This window comes from Mercenaria mercenaria, chromosome 2 (assembly GCF_021730395.1).
Source record: "Mercenaria mercenaria strain notata chromosome 2, MADL_Memer_1, whole genome shotgun sequence".
Classification (NCBI taxonomy): domain Eukaryota; kingdom Metazoa; phylum Mollusca; class Bivalvia; order Venerida; family Veneridae; genus Mercenaria; species Mercenaria mercenaria.
The window spans coordinates 38,800,949-38,809,301 of record NC_069362.1 but is presented as its reverse complement, the minus strand read 5'-3'; positions in this window follow the sequence as shown (position 1 = coordinate 38,809,301).

The window sequence follows — 8,353 nt, the reverse complement described above, 5'->3', positions numbered from 1 at the left end:
TACAAAGAAAGGGGCGTTAACTCTTCTCTTTCTGTTTGAATACAAAATCAAGTCCCAGGTTCTGATTTCTGATTAATATTCTCATAAAGTGCTATATTCTAGATATTGATGACATAAATTAACTTTTTTTGCAAAGAAACCATTAGGTCGTAATTCTGCTTGCATCTAAATTAGATGGTTGAATTAAAACAATTTTTTATTCATATGAAGCTATGTTACCCCTGGTAGTATAATTTATGAGATATGCGTTATATCAACCAGGTACGCATCTGTCTATCAGTTAACAGTGCAAGGGAGATAATACGAAGGAAATTATAAAACATAAGACAAACCGTTTAATTACCTTAGTAGGAATCGCGTTTAAATTATTAACGGAAAATACTGACGACTTTGTCCAAATTAAAACTCAGTGTTTTAACAGTGCAACAAAACTCTCAAATATCGACTGGTTGATTATACTCGACAAAACAGCTGTGCAAACTTGGGTTCATAATTAACTTAAAATTCGAACAACAGACGCACTTTTATCATGCATATACCATATAAAAGTGAGATTAAATTGCAATCATACGTAGAACACAACATTTAAATTGATTTTGCAGTACCGTCAAACACACTAGGAATTGGGTACCGTATGCACACATTTAGTTTCATACAAAATTTACAGATCGCATGCAATATTGGGGCACACTAAATGTATATGTCTGTGTTTTGTTCAAAATACAAAATGAAAAACGAAGTTCCATACATTGTCAAGTGAATACCAAGTGTTTTAACATGTCACATATCAGATCTAAACTCAACCATGATGGTAAACATCACTGGTAAAATGGCTCTGTGTGTAATGTTCTACCTGTCGTGGAAATTTATACTACCATATGTAATTATTAGTCCCTTAATAGATCAAAACCAGTTTCGGGGATTATGGGATTGCGCTTTTCCGTCCGTCAATCAATCCGTCATTCTGTCCACAATTTCGTGTCCGGTCCATAACTCTGTTATTCATCAAGGGATTTTAATATTACTTGGCACAAATGTTTCCCGTGATGAGACGACGTGTCATGCGCAAAGCCCAGACCCTTAGCTCAAAGGTCAAGGTCACAACTGGGGGACAAACGTAAACAGTGCTTTTCTTCCTGTCCGGTCAATAACTCTGTCATCCATGAAGGGATTTTTATTCTACTTGGCACAAATGTACCCCGCAATAAGATCGTTTGTCAGGCATAATTTTCAGACCCCTAGCTCAAATGTCAATGGCATTCTTGGCAGTCAAATTTTAACATTGCATGAACAGGGTCCGTTTAGTGTCCGGTCCAGAACGCTGTCATCCATCAAGGGTTAGAATATTACTTAGCATAAATGTTCCCCATAATTAGATGACGTGTCATGCGCAACAGCCAGAACCCTAGCTTAAAGGTCAATGTCACACTTGGAGATCAAAGATCAATAGTGTTTTTTTTTTCCTGTCCTATCACTTTGTCATGCAAAACAGGATTTAAATATCAGTTGGCTTAAATATTCCCCTGGATGAGACAACATCTCATGCGCAAAACCCGGACCTTTGCTGAAATTTCAAGGTCAAACTTGGAAGTCAAGGGCCAACGGGCCTTTTTTCCTGTCCAGTGTTTAACTCAACAGTCCTTAAAGGGGTTTAATATTATTTGGCACAGATGTACCCAATGATAAGATAATATGTCATGCGCAAACCAAGACCCCTAACTCAAAGGTCAAGACGGCACTTGGACGTCAAAAGTCGATAGTGTATTATTTCGTACACACGATCAACACTTTCATTCATGAATCAATTTTAATATTGATTAGCACAAATGTTTTCCATAATGGGGCACCGTTTCTTACGCAACCCCTTATCCCTAACTCGGCGGTCAAGGTCACTGTCACAGGACAAAGGTCTATGGGATTTCTTTTTCTTTTTGGTCCATAACTTTGTCATCAATCATGGGATTTTAATACAACTTGACACAATTGTTCCCCTAATGAGACAATGTGTCATGTGCAAGACCCAGAGCCCTAGTGCAAAGGTCAATGTCATATCTGAAGGTCAATAGCCAAAAATTGATATTTTGATTATTTTCCTGTCCATGTGTAAAATATTTTTATATAAGTTCATGCGTCATACGGACGCAAATAAAAAATTGTTGGTGTATTTTCTTCAGAATTACTTCCCTTTCATATGATGATTTCTTACATTTTTCTCATATTTTCCCACCAATTTCAAAATGAAATGTTATCAGAATTGAAATTATGAATACTTTTATATATTCATAGATGTTATGATACAATCAACAACTATTTTTGTGTATGCAAAATCTGTTTCAAGCGTATGAAATCTTAATTATTTCGAGCTGACGACCTCTTGTCTCGAGAGAACGACTCGTTATGTCGAACGTTCGAGATAATTCAATCTAAGAAATTAAGCAAACACTTGTGTAGTTTTCAAATCTTTATTTAAAGCAGTTGGTTAAAGACAATATAAAATGACAAAAAAATATGTGCATTGCACTGTAAGTGTAACTTAATATCATAATCTTCCGGAAGTTGAGGCTATAAAGATTTCTTACTACATAGTACATATATATACAAGGACATATCTCATATAATATTGTTCCACGAAATACTGTGTTAATGTCAATAAGGATACATATTACATTAACTGCGAAGTGTTTCAACAAATTATGTCGAAATCCGTCTGAAACATTCTTCCATACAGTTGCGATGCACAATTTTGATTACGGAGAATATTACGCACTTATGTCTAGCCTGAAAAAATCACGTCAACAAGTTGCAAATAAATCCGTCAGTAAGCACTTCAGCTGGGTTCCCACGGACATGTTTGTTCTACAAAATATATAACATGCCGATTCAGAAAACAACATGTGCGCTTGGGTTCTGGGAACAGCCAAATATCAGTATCATACAAAGAACGGAGACTGAAATCAAAAGAAAAAAAATCACGCGAAGTTATTTCTCTAGTTTAAATGCATTTTAATATATATATAGAAATCTTTAACTCTTTGTTTACTCTGATTATATCTGGTATTTACCCTGTATATAATTATGATATTAAGTGTTACATCCTCATGTCCGAATATTATTTCGTGCACAAGTGAACACCTTGGTAGAAGAACAACTGACCTTCCGTTAGCCAGCTGGATGGCTCCATCAAACGAAAGAATTCCACTTACACAGCAAGCGTGTGTTTGGACCCGCAGCAGTGAATGGCAAGATATTTAAAGTCAGCGACATAAAGAGAAAGTAATAGTTACTGGTCTACCTACCCGCCTACTGATGGAAAAATGTATATACGGTAATATAAACATTACATAGATCTTATACTATTCAGGAAATGACAGTTTGTGGCTATCAGCTCTAATCCTCTCTCATTTGCCAAAGTCAGCATGAATGCTCGAGTGGCTTCTAGGTTGAGCTTTCTATTTGCCCTTTGATTAAGCCAATGGAGCGCCGGAATAAACTACAGACTACGGTATATACCGGATTCAAGCAATTTGAACTAAAAGTACTTAAAATGTATTTATTTTGTAACCATGGTGATACTTACCCTGACCTTTAGTCAGTATATCATACATATTACACACTAAATGCATGCGAACATGCAAATATTTGCGTATTTTGCCGTGCGCGCTAACTGATAAAAAATCATTTCCGGGCATGCGCAGAAGACCGCTCCAACTCTGCAATGAGCTACATCGTTTGATTAAATCGTACAACAAAGAGGAGGCTCATGTACAGCTCCAGCATCTCCTTGTTAATCGCATTTTTTACGTTAAAGTCTCTATTTCTCTGGAAGTCACATTTAAGCATAAAATTCTGCAAAACAAAGCAGAGAAACTCCGTGCATGGTAAATTGCATTTGATTCTAAAATAGGGGACCCGATCTTACGTGCGACATGGCAAACATTTATGACAAATAAACACATTTACTTCATGTATGTCCAGATAAGATGGAGTTGACGGCTATTTTGACGACTTTTTCGAGCTCATTACAACAATGCGAGACATAAAGTTATAAAAAAAGAACAAGAGTGTAAAAAACTAAAAGTTGATTACACAATCTCTCTTCTTTTTGTGTTACATCATGTTATCTGAAGACAATATCTGAAAATTCCTACAGTGAATAACTAAAGTGACGGTGTTCATAGCAACCAGATTGTTTTGCTTGCAGCAAAGGAGACATGTCAGTTTAGCAGTTGGTCAATACTGAAGATTTTCGTGTCGTTTCAAACATTTTAATCCTCTAAGTTCATACTTTTAAATTTTTGTAAAAAAATTAACAATTTTTTTTGTTCAAAGCTTCATATATAAAACAGTTGGTCCGAAAGAAAACAAAGTAAAATATGATGTGTGTAGTGTACTCGCACTACTTACCTATTGTTTCATTCTGCCAGAGTTTAATTGTCTAAAATAGTAATACAAACGGTTGATCAGGCTTAATAAGACAAATAAAATTTTGATTAGGATGCGTTTGATGTAAATATTTCAACAAATTATGTTGGATTCCCTCTTCAAGGTCTTCAGACCAGGTGAGTTACGTCGATTGGTAATAATGTTATATAATTTTGTGTTTGGCCTAAATAAATACGTTATATATAGGATATGTACTTTATAAATCCGCTTTTGTGGTTGGCCAATAAATGAACACGCCGGTTATATATCGAGGGTTCATCGCAATAAGGGCGTATCTACATATAATTATCATATGTAGATACACCCTTAATGCGTTTAACCATTGATATGTAAGTTCTGTACTATATAAATTCGCCTTAATGCGGGATTTCGATTAGGGAGAATATTATGTAATTTTGTGTCTGGCCGGAAAATACGTTTTTACCACTTAGAAAAGTAAATCCATTTAAGTAGTTAAGCACGTTTGTTAAAAATCAGGACACATAACATGCAGACTTAGAAAAGAAATGCGAGTTTGTCTGAGTGGGAACGACAAACATAAAGTATTGGTATCACACAGAAAGGAACATAAAAACAAAACTCATTTATTTATATTATACAAGACAGTGTGCATGCATGGAAAAACACTTAAATACACGCATATTATATAAGATAGGGCGCATGTATGGAAAAAGATACTTATATATACAAGACAGACGCAGGTATATCACACGAGACAGAGCTCATATCGTAAACAAGACAGGGCGGATGTATGGAAAAAATACGTGTTATACCAGTGAAGACGCTGTACGGAAAAACACATATAATTATATTGTATATGGCAGAATACATGTATGGACAACAATTATATTATATAAGACAGGACGTACACAGGGAAAAAACACGCATACGGGGGAATTCAAAAATATTTGAGACTAATGTGCTTTCCGAATTTTTTACAGGTACCAGCACGATTTTTTTCATGTATTTCGTTATGGTTTTAATAGCCATATACTGAAAAAAGCCTTATAGCACATCACACTTGTATACACTGGTGTTTTTCCCCAGTCAGGAAGGAAATTAGGTCCTACATAAATATGCGTTGTTCTCTGAATAAACCAGACCAGCAGATTCTGCAAGAACTTAGAACTGTTCAGGGTGATAGCCCCCCCCCCCTCCCCCTCAACCCACATCCCCACCCAGCCTGAAGTCTGAAGCTTATTTTATTGATGAGTATGGATATTTGATAAGAGAGAATCAAGAGTATAAGATATACCTCCTGTAGGGCGCCATAAAACGTCAGCATCCTCTCATAACATTGATCCTGTTGCTACCATTGTAGCAGAAGACTCAGGATATAGGCCTACAGTTTCTTAAACAGCTACATCGTCAGTGGGCGTCTCATCGGGAAGTATTCGCGAAATTCTGGCTATACACAATGAAATATCGCCGAAGGTTTGTGCAAGATGGGTACCCCATCTTTTGACAAAAGAGCTAAACACACAAAATGTGCAATGTTGTACAAACTTCTAACAAGAGATCACAGAGAGATCTTGGCGCCCATCATGGAGCCATTTCTGAATGTTCCAAATTTCAAGACTAGCTCAAGGTCAAAATCAAGGTCAAATTTCATTTCGGTACACAACACTGTGCATGTGGTCCATGCATGTGGTCCAAATTTGAAAGTTGTAGCTTGAGAAATGAGAAAATAGGTCACAAGATTAATTTCAAGGTCAAAGTTCATTTCGGTATACAAAACTATGCGTGTGCTTCAAATTTGGAGGCTGTAGCTTGAGAAATGTGAAGTAGGTACTAGGTAAAAATCAATGTTAAATTTCAATTCAGAACACAAAAATATGCATGTGGTCCAAATTTGAAGCCTGTCGCTTCAGAACTTTGAAAGTAGGTCACTAGGTCAATCCCAAGATCAAAGTTCATTTCGGTACACAAAACTATGCATTTGGTCCAAATTTGAAGGCTGTAGCTTCAGAAATGTAAAAGTAGGTCACTAGGTCAAAATCAAGGTCAAATTTCATTTCGAAACACAAAACTATGCATGTGGTCTAAATTTGAAGCCTGTACCTTCAAAAATGTGAAAGTAGGTCACTAAGTCAATGTCAAGGTCAAAGTTTTTTTCGGTGCACAAAACTATGCATGTGGTCCAAATTTTCAGGCTGTAGCTTGAGAAATGTGAAAGTAGGTCACTAGGTCAAAATTAAGGTCAAATTTCATTTCTGAACACAAAAATATGCATGTTGTCCAAATTTGAAGCCTGTATCTTCAAAAATGTGAAAGTAAGTCACTAGGTCAATGTCAAGGTCAAAGTTTTTTTCGATGCACAAAACTATGCATGTGGTCCAAATTTTAAGGCTGTAGCTTGAGAAATCTGAAAGTAGGTCACTAGGTCAAAATCAAGGTCAAATTTCATTTCTGAAAACAGAAAACTACGCATGTGGTCCAAATTTGAAGGCTGTAGCTACAGAAATGTAAAAGTAGGTCATTAGGTCAAGATGAAGGTCAACTCATGTCAAGGTTCATCTTGCCACTCAAAACTTTACATGTGGTCCAAATTATTTTAAAAGCTTTTCCCTATATAAGTCAATATGAACCAAGTGACCCCCAGGGCGGGGCCATATTTGACCCTAGGGGGATAATTTGAACAGAACCACTAGATGATGCTACATTACAAATATCAAGGCCCTAGGCTTTGTGGTTTGGACAAGAAGATTTTCAAAGTTTTTCCCTATATAAGTCTTTGTAAACCATGTGACCCCCAGGGCGGGGCCATATTTGACCCTAGGGGAACAATTTGAACAATCTTAGTAGAAGACCACTAGATAATGTCATATACAAAATATCAAAGCCTTAGGCCCTGTGGTTTTGGACAAGAAGATTTTCGAAGTTTTTCCCTATGTAAGTCTATATAAACCATGTGACCCCAGGGAAATAATTTGAATCATCTTGGTGGAGGACCACTAGATGATGCTACATACCAAATATCAAATCCCTAGGCTCTGTGTTTTGGACATGAAGATTTTCAAAGCTTTTCCCTTTATAAATCTATGTAAATTATAAAAATAAACAAAGGGCCATAATTCAATCAATTTTTTGAACCAGTCTGATTTTCAGAGGGACACAACTAGGGTGCCAGTACATCATTCTGACGAAGTTTGGTCAAAATCCCCCCCAGTAGTTTCTGACGAGATGTGATAACGCGAAATTGTTAATGGACGGACGGACCACGGACGCAGAGTGATTTGAATAGGTATATTATTTCGAACCTCAAAGGCTGATATACAACAATCAGTGTCTTAGGAAAGGACAAGAACGATCAGTTATCACAAAAAAACCTCAAAGTTGTAAACGGGTTCTTTGTACAATTTCCTTCAATTCCAAAGGCCCTGTTGTGCATTACCCAGTGCATCCCGCACATCTATTAATGGGAAATTTTACAGAGAAAAGCTTCTAAAACCACTTAGAAAACGTGACCTACAAACTGTTTTACTGGGCATCTGCCTTATTGGCCATATTGCATCTGCACACATGAGCAATATTGTACAGCAGTATTTACAGGGCCAGCAGGTCAAGCAATTGCCGCACCTCCATATTCGCCCGACCTAAGTATCTCTGTTTTCTCTTTTTCCTTCTGGCTGGGTGTCGCTACAGTTTCAGAAGTGCTCTCGGTAGTGCAATTTATCAGTGTCTGTCAGATTACTCTGTGGCTATCAGGTCATGGATACCTCGGTTGGAAAAGTGCATTTCTGATATGGGTGAATGTTTTGAGGGGCTGTTAAAAGCATTTTGCAAAAATACAGGTTTTCTATATTTCATATAAACATTCTCAAAATTTTCTGAATTCCTCAACAGGACACATATATGTAAAAACACATATATCACGCAAGATAGGGCACATGTATGGAAAAAAAAACAC